Source organism: Pan troglodytes, chromosome 15, assembly GCF_028858775.2.
Source record: "Pan troglodytes isolate AG18354 chromosome 15, NHGRI_mPanTro3-v2.0_pri, whole genome shotgun sequence".
Lineage (NCBI taxonomy): Eukaryota > Metazoa > Chordata > Mammalia > Primates > Hominidae > Pan > Pan troglodytes.
Genome location: NC_072413.2, coordinates 94,350,048 through 94,363,222, shown reverse-complemented (window position 1 = coordinate 94,363,222; position 13,175 = coordinate 94,350,048). Strand labels below are relative to the sequence as shown.

At 38.4% G+C, this 13,175-nt stretch overlaps 1 protein-coding gene across 5 annotated transcripts in view; it reads left to right on the top strand.

Annotated features, from left to right (window-relative positions):
- ATG2B (autophagy related 2B) overlaps positions 1–13,175 on the top strand; it is an 82,062-nt gene that overhangs the window by 2,157 nt on the left and 66,730 nt on the right. The gene's annotated exons all lie outside the window — the stretch shown is intronic.

Genomic DNA, 13,175 nt, shown 5'->3' with positions numbered 1-13,175 from the left:
CCTAAGATCAAAAGAAAGGCAGTTAATGTTTATTGAGTATGTATTTATGTCAGGCATTGTACTAGGCACTTTCATTTATGAGGTTTTATTTAGTCCTTATGGGAAATCAGAGGTAGTGATATTTGAATTTTATAGTTTGAGTTCAGAATCATTGGCAAAATGATTTATTACTAAACTTAATCTGAGGATGATGTTTTGTTCTTGATGGGTGGGTTTTGTAAACTAAAATGATAATGTCAAAGCATCCAGTAAACATTTGCTGTTGCTGATTTATTTTCATGTGCTGTGTTGATGGTTAGGATAAATCTTAGTGTGACCCTTAGATACAGCTGTTCAGAGTTCTGATTCCAAATTCAGTCTATTTTGACGCTTGATTTTTTTTTTTTTTTTTTTTTGGTAGAGGATTCTCTTGCTTTGTTGCCAAGGCTGGTCTTGAACTCCTGGTTTCAAGTGGTCCTCCCACTTCTGCCTCCCAAGTGCCCAGATTACAGGCATGAGCCATAGGACCCAGCCAGATACTTGATTTTAATGACTTACATGACTGAAAAAAAAGTACCTTCGGAGATTCATAGATCCTAATGGAAAAACTGATCCTAATTGAAGAATTGCTGTACTCCTACTGTTTCAATTCTAAATGATCAATTATGCAAAGAATTTTGTTGAACTCAGCAATGACATTCCTTTCATTCCTGATCTCAATTAGTTTTTCTATTATGGCTAACTGACATTGCATATATACACACAACTAGGTTTAAAATTCCGTTTTTCAAGCTCTTTGTTCAGAAGACTTAGATTGGTTGGAATAGTCTTTTCATGTTTTTAAACATTTTGTAAACTAAATAGATAATGACTTAAAAAATAAGCAATGTTTTTAATAGACATTGTTTTCAGCAACAAAATCATGGAACAATGGAAACATTTCCAAATACAGTTTTTCAAATGTTCTCCTCATAGTACAAGTGGTCTTTGAAAAGTGGTTGCTTTCTTACTCATTATTAAAGTGCTATCTTTATTTTGAAAAGACAGATTAAGTATGTTTTGTTTTTTGGAAAATATCTGCTAGGTAGCATGTACTACTGATAGTCATTGTCATAAATACATAAATAGTCAGTGGAGAATTCTTCTCTGTGTAAAAGGAAAATGCTTATCTTTAAATCCAACCCTTAAACACTTGGCCATAGGAGAAACCAGGAAACCAGAAGGTAATTGCCATTCACTTTCTCTTTACAAAGATTCTACTGTTTAAAAGTCTGTTTTTATTCTATAGAATGTATGTGGAAATGTTTCAGTGTGCAGAAGTGGAAGGAACATCCAACTGAGGGCACCACTCTTAATCCTTCTCTGTTGTGGAACTACTAGTTTTCTCTTTGTACCAGTTTGATATGTGGCTTGAAGGAAGGTGCCAGTGCCCATTTGTATATTAAATATAAGTACAACTTTTCAATCTAAATTTGGAAAATTTAATATAGAATGTCTCATTTTCTTCTCACATCCTTATGAATCATCTGATAATACTTTAGGATATATGCATCCAGTTTTGGAGATTACTACCTTAAACGTGGCATGAAGTGGAGGGAGAAATAGAGGCAAGGGGTTTGGGATTGTTCCATCATTGGAATAGACTGTCTAAAAATTTCATAAACTCCTTGTCCCTAGAAGTGGTTGAAATGGCAAAATGTTGAAAGGAGGAAATTCTATTTGGGATGGGAAGTTGGATTTAATGACTCATTCCTTTTTAACTCTATGACTGTGCCTTTATTTTTGTTTTTTAAATGGAATTTCTTTCATTAATCGATTCAGTACATTTATTGAGCTCTTAGCATGTGCCACTGTGAGGGGCTGGGGGATATAGCAGTGAACTAAACAAAGACCCTTTTCTTACAGGAGCTCGAGAAGATAGACATTAACAATTTATTACACTGAGGCCTTTTATTTTATTTTATTTTTGAGACAGGGTCTCACTCTGTCACCCAGACTGGAGTGCAGTGGCGTGATCTAGGCTTACTGCAGCCTCAACCTGCTAGGCTCAAGCGATCCTCCTACCTCTCCTCCCCTCCCTGCAGTAGCTGGGACTACAGGTGCATGCCACCACACCTGGCTACTTTTTGTATTTTTTGTAGATACGGGATTTCGCCATGTTGCCCAGGCTGGTCTTGAACTCCTGGACTCAAGCAGTCTGCCCATGTCGGCCTCCCAAAGTGCTGGGATTACAGACGTGAGCCACCACGCCTGGCCACTGAGGCCTTTTAACTTCAGTTTAATAATGTTTCGATTGCTGCTTATATTCTCTTGGTGTTTAATAAAATTGTCTTCAGTTCAAGAAACATTGATTACTGATTATTTGTGAAAGGTCACCTGGAGACTAGAGTGTTACCTTCACTTTTTCTGTTTATATGCGTGAAACTCATTGATGATAACTGAAAGCAAAATACCCTTAAACAGAAGAATAAAAAGCTCTAAAGGACTCTATGGTGGGGCATTTATTTGCTGAGTAGTTCAGGTGGCTCCACTTTTAGTTTAAGAGTTATTTTCTCGTTAGCATAGTGGTGACTAAAAAAAAAAGAAATACTTGATAGGACTGGTGAGGAAACACTTCATAGGACTGGTGTGGAAAATGTTGCTTGAGCCAAGTAGGTTGAGAATTTTTACTACTCATATACTATAGTAGCCTTGGATTTTCCCAGAATGACTGAATTTCAAGGTACCTTATGCTACAAGATATATGGGATTTTGCCCAAGTGGTTATAAGACTGGGCATAAATATAACCTATTTAAACATCTTATACTTAGGGAAATTATTTTGTAGCTTAGTGGTGCAGTGTAAATTCTGGAACTGTTGACTCTCCAAAACTGTTAACATTTATCAGTTTTTTTCTTTTTTTCCTTTTCTTTCTTTAGAGACAGTCTCTGTTACCGAGGCTGGAGTACAGTGGTGTGATCAGCTCACTGCAGCCTCAAACTCATGGGTTCAAGCGATCCTCCAATCCAGCCTCCTGAGTAGGTGGGGACTACTGGTGTACACCACCACACCCAGTTAATTTCTTTTAATTTTTGTAGAGACAGGATTTCACTATGTTGCCCAGGCTGATCTTGACCTCCTGGGCTCAAGTGATCCTCCCACCTCAGCCCCCGCAGTTTCTGGAATTACAGGCATGAGCCACCGTACCAGGCCCCTTTAATATTACTCTTCACTGCTGTAATAAACCTTTCTGTATTTAGAGGTTTAAGTTTATTTCAACTTCTCTGCCACAAAATTGGGACAGAAAACTTGGTGTTTACTGAGAAGAGAGTTCCATCAAGTCCCGTTTCTCACATAGTTGTCTAAGGTTGACAGTTTGCAGAGGCTAAGTCATTGCCTCCATATGTTTTAAACACTGTTAGGTTTTTAATAGTTCATTTTTACTATACAATTAATATATGCTCATTACAAAAAATTCAAACAGTAAAGAAATATATGAGGTATGAAGTAATAGAGCTTAATCCCATCTCTTCCAGAGATAACAATATGGTACAAAAGTTTCAAACTTTTAGTTGTGGAAATACTTAATACATGAAGCAAGCAGTTCTACTTACCTTTTGAAGTCTTTTATGATGGGCCATTTTTTTAATGGAATGTGTCAAACATTCTTAAAAAAAAAAAACTATGAAAAAATCTGAAAAACACAAATAGAGGGAAGAACCTTGATGACCGTAACTTGTGGTACCTAGTTGATGGTGAAATAGGAAATTCTAGAGAAGGAGCAGGTTTTCTCCACTGTCTGGAGTTGGGAGTGGGAGGAGGAGATTGAGATTGGACAGAGAATAAGTTTTACTATATTGATTTTTGAGGGGGCTTTAGAATGTGGGGGCTTTAGATCCAGGTAGAGAAGCTCAGGAGGCACTGGGAATATACGTATAGGAAGATTGCAGTTGTAAAGATATGGGAGTTATCAGAGTATCAATAGTGAATAACAGTGGCAGGAGATGAAACTGCACAAAGTGCGTGGGTAGTAAGTAGATCAGCTTGAGAAACAAAAAAGGCCGAAGATGAAACTTAGATGAACTCCAACATTTTAAATTGTAAAGGATCAGAAAAAAGATTGAGAGAGTGAAGTGTTACAGAAGTCAAGGGAAGTTAAGAATTTCAAAAAAGGTGAGTGGTCCTAGGAACTAGGTAGAGATGAGAATTCAATAAAGATGAGGACTAAATATTGTTTATTGCATTTGTCGTTTTAATGGTGGTTACGAGCAGTTTCAGAGGAGCTGAGGGTTTGAAGGTCGCTTGTAGTTTGCAGTTTGAGCAGATAACTACCTTGACAGAGAAAATGGGGTTGATGGCTAGGGGGAACATGGAGCAAGGTTAGGGGTTTTAGTTTACTTTTGAAAATAATAATGATCATTTATTAAATACCTTCCATCTCTATATACTGTACTGTGTGGGTGCTTTTACATACATTATTTTACTCTAAATTGGGTACTTTCTGTTTACTGTGAGGTTAAATAACTTACTCAAGCTCAGTATTAAACAGTGCAGCAAGATTTGAAACCTGTCTTTCTGACTTTATATTTTTTTTTTTGTACACCACACTGCCCCAGATTCAAGAAACTTGAGCTTCTCAGACATAACAGCACTGGGTTCACCTGGGAATTTGCTAACATTCAGGCTTCTGGCCCCTTCCATACAGATTTTGGCTCTAGAAATTCAAGAATCTGCATTTTTAATAAACATCCTAGGAGATTCTGATACATGTGATCCTTGACTGCATTTTTAAAAATACTTGCACTAAAGGAATGGAGAGTTTTTCCATTGCGTTTTAAAAGCTTGTTCTATGAGCCAGCCCCCAAACCAGTACTACATTAAAAAAAATTATGATATGTTAACACATGATTTTGCTTAGCCTCCTGCAAAATCTTCCATGTGAAAATACATTTCTCTTTTTTGTGTGTTTCCGCAGTGATTAATTGAAGACCTTTTGCAAGTTACTTAGTTTTTCTGATCCTCAATTGCCATATTTGTAAAGTAGGCACAAAAATACCTAATTCGGAGGGTTATTATGAAGATTTAATGCAGGTGTAAATGTAGGTATAAAATAGTACACTCTAGTGTCCTGTTTGTAGTAGGTGCTGATGAAATGTTAATCTAAATTAGCTCATGCACTTTTTTTTTTTTTTGAGCCGGATTCTTGCTCTGTCACCCAGGTTGGAGTGCAGTGGCGTGAACTCAGCTCACTGCAAGCTCCGCCTCCCGGGTTTATGCCATTCTTCTGCCTCAGCCTCCCGAGTAGCTGGGACTACAGGATCCCGCCCCCACGCCTGGCTAATTTTTTTGTATCTTTAGTAGAGACGGGGTTTCACCATGTTAGCCAGGATGGTCTCCATCTCCTGATCTTGTGTTCCCCCGCCTCTGCCTCTCAAAGTGCTGGGATTACAGGTGTGAGCCACCGCCCTCAGCCAGCTCATGCGCATTTTTATGCTCTGTCTTATCTCGATTTGAATTCTGATGCCTTGGTTTAAACTAATAAAGATGTATTCTTTGCCTAGTTAATCTATGGAATTACGTATTAAGAAGAAATATATAATTTAATGTTTGCTTTTTTTTCATATTGTCAAGCACACCTTGAGTTCCTTTATAGAGCTCATCATTGTACTAGGTAGGTACTGTGAAAGATAAAGACCAATGGCCCGCATTTAAAAAGTGTTTGCTTAGTACCAGGAACTATTAATATGTTGGTAGTTTTACATATATTACCTCATTAATGGTCACAGTAACTCTGTGGAGTTACTATTTCTATTTTATGGACCAGGAAATTGAGACTTGGAAATTAAGGATTTGTTCAGAGCCACCCAGCTAGCTAGTAAGTAACCTGTACATATGCTGTTTTAAAGGAGTGGGCTTCTCACACCTGCAACTATCTGATCTTTGACAAACCTGACACAAACAAGCAATGCGGAAAGGATTCCCTGATGGTGCTGGGAGAACTGGCTAGCCATATGCAGAAAATTGAAACTGGACCCCTTCCTTACACCATATACAAAAATCAGCTCAAGATGAATTAAAGACTTAATTATAAAACCCCAAGCTATAAAAACTCTAAAAGAAAATCTAGGCAGTACCATTCAGGACATAGGCATGGGCAAAGATTTCATGATGAAGAAGCAAAAAGCAATTGCAACAAAAGCAAAAATTGAGAAATGGTTATCTAATTAAAGAGCTTCTGCACAGCAAAAGAAACTATCATCAGAATGAACAGACAGCCTACAGAATGGGAGAAAATTTTTGCAAGCTATCCGTCTGACAAAGGTCTAAAATTCAGCATCTGCAAGGAACTTAACAAATTTACAAGAAAAAAACAACCCCATTAAAAAGTGGGCAAAGGACGTGAACAGACACTTCTGAAAAGACAACATACATGTGACCAACAAATGTGGAAAAAAAAGCTCAACATCACTGTCATTAGAGAAATGCAAATCAAAACCACAATGAGATACCATCTCGCACCACTCAAAATGGCTATTATTAAAAAGTAAAACAACAACAATAACAAAAACAAAACACACGGGCTGGTGAGATTGTGGAGAAAAAGGAATGCTTTTACACTGTTGATGGGAGTGTAAATTAGTTTAACCATTATGGAAGACAGTGTGGCGATTCCTCAGAGACCTAGAGGCAGAAATACCATTTGACCTAGCAATCTCATTACTGGGTATATACCCAAAGGAATATAAATTGTTCTGTTATAAAGATATATGCACGCTTATGTTCTTTGCAGTACTGTTGACAATAGCAAAGACACGGAATCAACCCAAATGCCCATCAGTGATAGACTGGATAAAGAAAGTATACATACACACAGTGGACTACTATGCAGCCATAAAAAGGAATGAGATCATGTCCTTTGCAGGCACATGGATGGAGCTGGAAGCCGTTATCCTTGGCAGACTGATGCAGGAACAGAAAACCAAATACTGCATGTTCTCAAGTGGGAGCTGAATGATGAGAACACATGGACACATGGTGGGAACAACACCCACTGTGGCCTGTCAGGGGGTAAGGAGTGAGAGCATCAGGAAGAATAGCTAATGGATACTGGGCTTAATACCTAAGTGATGGGATGATCTGTGCAGCAAACCACCATGGGACACATTTACCTATGTAACAAACCTGGATGTACTACACATGTATCCCTGAACTTAAAAGTTGGAAAAAATAAATGAAGGAGTGGTCTTTAACCATGTTTGCTCAATTATCTCTGAAATTTTTTTTAAAAAACTACATATTCCTTGTACGTTTAAAATTGACTTACTTTTTTAATTATAATTTTAAATAGTTGTAGAGAATAACTTGTTTATTGATATTAAAATGTAACTTTTTTCATCCAGTGGGATTTAAAAATCGTACACATTATCCGTTAAAAAATGCTTGAACAATCTCTTCATTAAAGTTGGAAATTTAACATCGTGTCTTTTTCCATTGAACTCCTGTGTCCATTTTACTTTCTTTGCAAGATTCCATTGTAATTTATATAGTTTATGCTTGTCTTTTATTGATCATGCTGCCATTTCTCTACAATAAAAACATATAAATTGAAATTGTTTATATTAAATTTTTTCTGTTGCCATTAGGCTTTCTTTTGCATTAAGCAAATATTTTCTAGTGTAACATTTTAATTCCTTTAATGATATATATATATATATATATATATATGTAATTTTTTTGAGACAGATTCTCACTGTGTCGCCCTGGCTGGAATGCAGTGGCACAATCTCAGCTCTCTGCAACCTCAGCCTCCTAGGTTCCAGCGATTCTCGTACCTCAGCCTCCCGAGTAGCTGAGACTACAGGCCCATGTCACCATGCCTGGCTAATTTTTTGGGTTTTTAGTAGAGACAGGGTTTTACCATGCTGCCTAGGCTGGTCTTGAACTCCTGAGCTCAGGCAATCTACCCGCCTTGGCCTCTCAAAGTGCTAGGATTACAGGTGTGAGCCACCATGCCCAGCCCAGTATGTATTTTTAAATTGTTTCTTAGTGGTTGCTCTAGGGCTTACTATATTCATTTTATCAGTACAGTCATGTGTTGCTTAACGACAGGGATATGTTCTGAGAAATGGGTCATTAGGCAGTTTTGTTGTGTGAACGTCATAGTGTACTTGCCTAAACCCAGTGGTATAGCCTACTGTATACCTAGGCTATAGGGTACAGCCTATTGCTCCTAGGCTATACACCTGCACAGCATGTTACTGAATACTGTAGGCAACTGTGACACAATGGTATTTGTGTATCTAAACATAGAAAAAGTATGTACAAATATGGCATAAAATATAAAAAATAAAAATTTTAAAAAGATAAAAATTGATATGGCTGTATGGGGCACTTACCATGAATGGAGCTAGGACTAGAAATTCCTCTGAGTGGGTCAGTGAGTGAATGTGAAGGCCTAGGACATCACTCTCCACTACTGTAGACTTTATAAACACTGTACACTTCGGCTAGAATAAACACTGTACACTTCGGCTAGACTATATTAATAAAGACATCTTTCTTTTTCAATAATAAGTTAACCTGAGGTTACAGTAACTTTATAAACTTTAAAAAAATTTTTGAACTTTTTGTTTCTTTTGTAATAACATTTAGCTTAAACACACATTGTAAAGCTATGCAAAAATACTTTTTCTTTATATTCTTATGCTATAAGCATTTTTTTGTATTTTTAATTTTTTTTTTAATTTTTAAACTTTTTTGTCAAAAACTAAGACACAAACAAACACAGCCTAGGCCTACACAGGGTAAGGATCATCAATGTCACCACCTTCTACCTCCACATCTTGTTCCACTGGAAGGTCTTCAGGGACAGTAACATGCATGGAGCTGTCCTTTCCTATGATAGCAATGCCTTCTTCTGGGTACCTCCTGAAAGAACTGCCTGAGCCTGTTTTACAGTTAACTTTTTCTTTTTTTAAAGTAGGAGTATACTCTAAAATAATGATTAAATTGTATAGTATAGGTATTAAAAAAGAAGCCGGTAGCATAGTTGTTTATTATCACCCTCAAGTATTATGTACTGTGTATAACTGTTTGTGCTAGACTTATGACTGACAGAGCAAGAGGTTTATTTACACCCACATCACCACAGACATGTGAGTAATGTGTTGTGCTCTATTGCCTTATGATGGCTGCGATGTCACTAAGGTGATAGGAATTTTTCAGCTCCATTATAATCTTACAGGACCACTATCCTATACATGGTCTGTCATTGACCAGATGTCCTTCTGTGATGCATAACTTTATTTCCTTCAGATAATCATGGGGCTTTAAGTGTTACTTTTCTTCTGGATTGTGTTGTAATTACAATTATTGTTAAGTGTATAGTTGATCAAAATAGTATAAATTTATGCATTTTGATAAGCATAAAAATTTTTTTTCTTTTCTTTTCTTTTTTTTTGAGACAAGGTCTTGCTGTGTCACCCAGGCTTGGGTGCAGTGGGTGATCACAGCTCAACTGCAGCCTTGACCTCCTGGGATCAAGGGATTATCCCCACCTTAGCCCGCCAAGGAGCTGGGACTACAGGCACGGGCTACCATGCCATCTAATTTTTTTTTTTTTTTTTTTTTTTGAGACGGAGTCTTGCTCTGCCGCCCAGGCTGGAGTGCAGTGGCGCGATTTCGGCTCACTGTAACCTCCGCCTCCCGGGTTCAAGTGATTCTCCTACCTCAGCCTCCCGAGTAGCTGGGATTAAAGGCGTGGGCCACCATTGCCTGGCTAATTTTTGTACTTTTAGTAGAGACAGGGTTTCACCATGTTGGCCAGGCTGGTCTCAAACTCCTGACCTCGGGCAATCTGCCTGCCTCGGCCTCCCAAAGTGCTGAGATTACAGGCTTGAGCCACTGCGCCTGGCCAATTTTTGTATTTTTTGTAGAGACGAGTTTCACCATGTCTCCCAGGATGGTCTCAAATTCCTGGACTCAAGCAATCCTTCTGCCTCAGTCTCCAAAATTGCTGGGACTACTGGCATGAGCCACTGTACCCAGCAAACATAAAAACTTTTATTGGAAATAAATTTCTTAATGATAGAGGTTGGTTGTGATCCCCTCCTCCCAAATTTGTTAGTGCATCCGTAGGTGAATATACTTATAGCTGGAATTCAGTAGGGCTCGGCACACATTTTATTCTAAATTAAAGAATAGATACAAGCTTGAGAAATACTGATGTTATAAATCAGTAGATGAGAATTGAGAGATTTTGCAGGAGCAACATCACTGAGCTCTTTGAATTTCTGAGTGTCATGCCAAAAAAAGTATAAGATGGGAAAAGATAGAAAATGTACTGCTGGCCCTGTCTGGAGGTTTTTATACCTTAGACAGTACATAAGGGAGAATTTCTGAAGGGAGGAAAAATATGGCTATTTTGGCTAAGTGGGAGAAGGAAGATTGTACAAGGAACTATGGGACAGGAGACCCAGCATGATGCCACCACTGTCTGTAGTCTTCTCAGTCCATTTTAGGAAAGAATATGTCTGGATGCTTATACCTTAAAACCATCCATGCCCATGTACTACTGGGAAAGTCTTTAGGATTATACAAATGTCAGCATGAAGAAAGCCTTTTAAAGTAGTGATCTCCAAAAATAAAACGAGCCGATCAAGTCTCACTATTCAACACTAGGGTATAGACAAAGAATTATACTGCCCTATGCAATATAGCATGCAGGAAGCACTTTACATATAAGCTGGCGTTTAATAAATATTTGTTATTTTAATTTGAAAAGTAAATCGTCTTTTAAAAATCGCATTTACGTTCATTCTGTCTGTCTCCTGTTGTAGTCTGGTTTGCTCCACCATGCCACTGAAATTGCTGTTAATGGGATCACTAGTACTTTAAATATTACTGATTTCAGTAGACATTTAAAAATCTTTGACTTCTTGTTAGCTTTTGTTGAGCTTGACCACTCTTCCCTGTCATGTTGTTCTTCCATGATTTTCTAGGACATGAACCTCTTTCAATTTTCCTTCTATGCCTCTGTTTGCTTTTTTCTAGTTTCTTCTGCAGGCTCCTCTTTCATAACCCTTCTCTTAAATATTGGTGTCTATGAGTTCTGTCTTAAGCCACCTCTCATTTTACACTGTATAAGTTCCCAAACATTTCTCTCCTCACGCTGTGGCTTCAGTTACCCATTTGTTTATTATTTTATTATTTTTTTGAGACAGGGTCTTACTAAGTTGCTCAGACTGGAGTATAGGGGCACAGTCGTGGCTCACTATAACCTCTGCCTCCCGGGCTTAAGCATTCCTCCCACCTCGGCTTCTCAAGTAGCTGGGATTACGGGTGTGCACCACTACACCTGGTTAATTTTTGAATTTCTTGTAGAGACAGGGTTTTGATGTGTTGCCCAGGCTGGTCTCAAACTGCTCAGCTCAAGATCCTCCCGCCTCGGCTTCCCAGTGTTGGAGTTAAAGGCGTGAGTCACCATACCTGACCTACCCTCTGTGTTTGTAATGTTAATCTGTATCTCCCACCCAGATGGCTCTCCTGAGCTCTAGCTGGAGGAAGCTCCAGCTTCCTCCTTAGCACCTCTACCTAGATGTCTCCTTAAATGTGTACTTTGGAAGTGAACTTCTCATCTTCACTCTAACCTGCTTCCCTGTGTTTCTGTATCTCAGTAAATGACACCTCTATCTAAGCAATTGCCCAAGCCAGCCTCCTAAGTGTCATTCATAATTCTTTCTTTCTTTTACCCCTCATGATGCCAATTAATTATTCTACTTCCTAAATATGTTACAAAAATTTATCCACTTGTGACTGTCCTCAGTGTTGCTATCTGTGCCAAACCAGCCTCTCTAGCTTCTATTACTCATAACAGCCTTCCTGCTGGCATCTTCCCTTCATGCTGTACATGGCAACTGAAGGGGCCCACTCAAAGTTTGAATCTCATTATGGCGTCCTTGCTTAAAGCCCTTCAGTGGCTTCACATCACCCTTAAGATAAATTTCAGACTCTTTAACATGCATTACAAGGCTCTTTGGATCCTACTCCTCTTTATCTACATAGCCTTGTCTCTGGGTCTTCACCCTGGCACACTGAAGCCTAAAGCAACTTTTCTTTTTCAAATACTGCGATGTATCAAATATGCGTGCATGTATTTCTTTGACTTCTGCTTTCTTTGAATCCTTCCACATGCTTTGTTTTTGCCTGGACCATTTTGCCTGATTAACTCCTTCTGGTCTTCTGGTCCCAGCTTAAAATAGCACTCCTTCAAGTGGGCTGCCTTGAATCTGCAGGTTAGGTTCTATTATGTGTTCAAATAGCACAGTGTGTTTCCTCTGTATATAATCATCACACTTTAATTACTTGTCTCTTTCATGGTATATTATCTTGTAAGCTTAGTGAGGACCGAGATCATCTTTATCTTGGTATCTGCTTTCTTTTTAATTTTTAACTTTTAATTTTTGTGGGTACATAGTAGGTGTATATATTAATGGGGTACGTGAGATATTTGACACAGGCATACAATGCCTAATAATTACATCAGGGTAAAAGGGGTATGCATCACCTCAAGCATTTATCCTTTGTGTTACATATAATTCAGTTGTGCTCTTTTAGATATTTAAAAATGTACAATAAATTATTGACTGTAGCCACCTTGTTGTGCGATCAATTACTAGATCTTACTCATTTTTTTTTTTTTGAGATGGAGTCCCCTGTCGCCCAGGCTGGAGTGCAGTGGCTCACTGCAGCCTCCGCCTCCTGGGTCCAAGTGATGCTTTTGTTTCAGCCTCCCAAGCAGCTGGGATTACAGGCACGTCCTACCATGCCTGGCTAATTTTTGTAATTTTAGTAGAGACGGGGTTTCACCATGTTGGCCAGGCTGGTCTTGAACTGCTGACCTCGAGAGATCTGCCTGTCTCAGCCTCCCAAAGTGCTGGGATTATAGGTGTGAGCCACCATGCCTGGCCCTTGGGCTTATTCATTTTAACTATATTTTTGTACCCATTAACCATCCCTGCTACCCTACTACCATTCCCACCCTCTGGTAACCATCCTTCTGCTATCACCATGAGTTCAATTGTTTTAATTTTTAGCTTCCATAGATAAGTGAGAACATGCAAAGTTTGTTTTTCTGTGCCTGGCTTATTTCATATAACATAATGACCTCTAGTTCCATTCATGTTGTTGCAAATGACAGGATCTTATTCATTTTCAT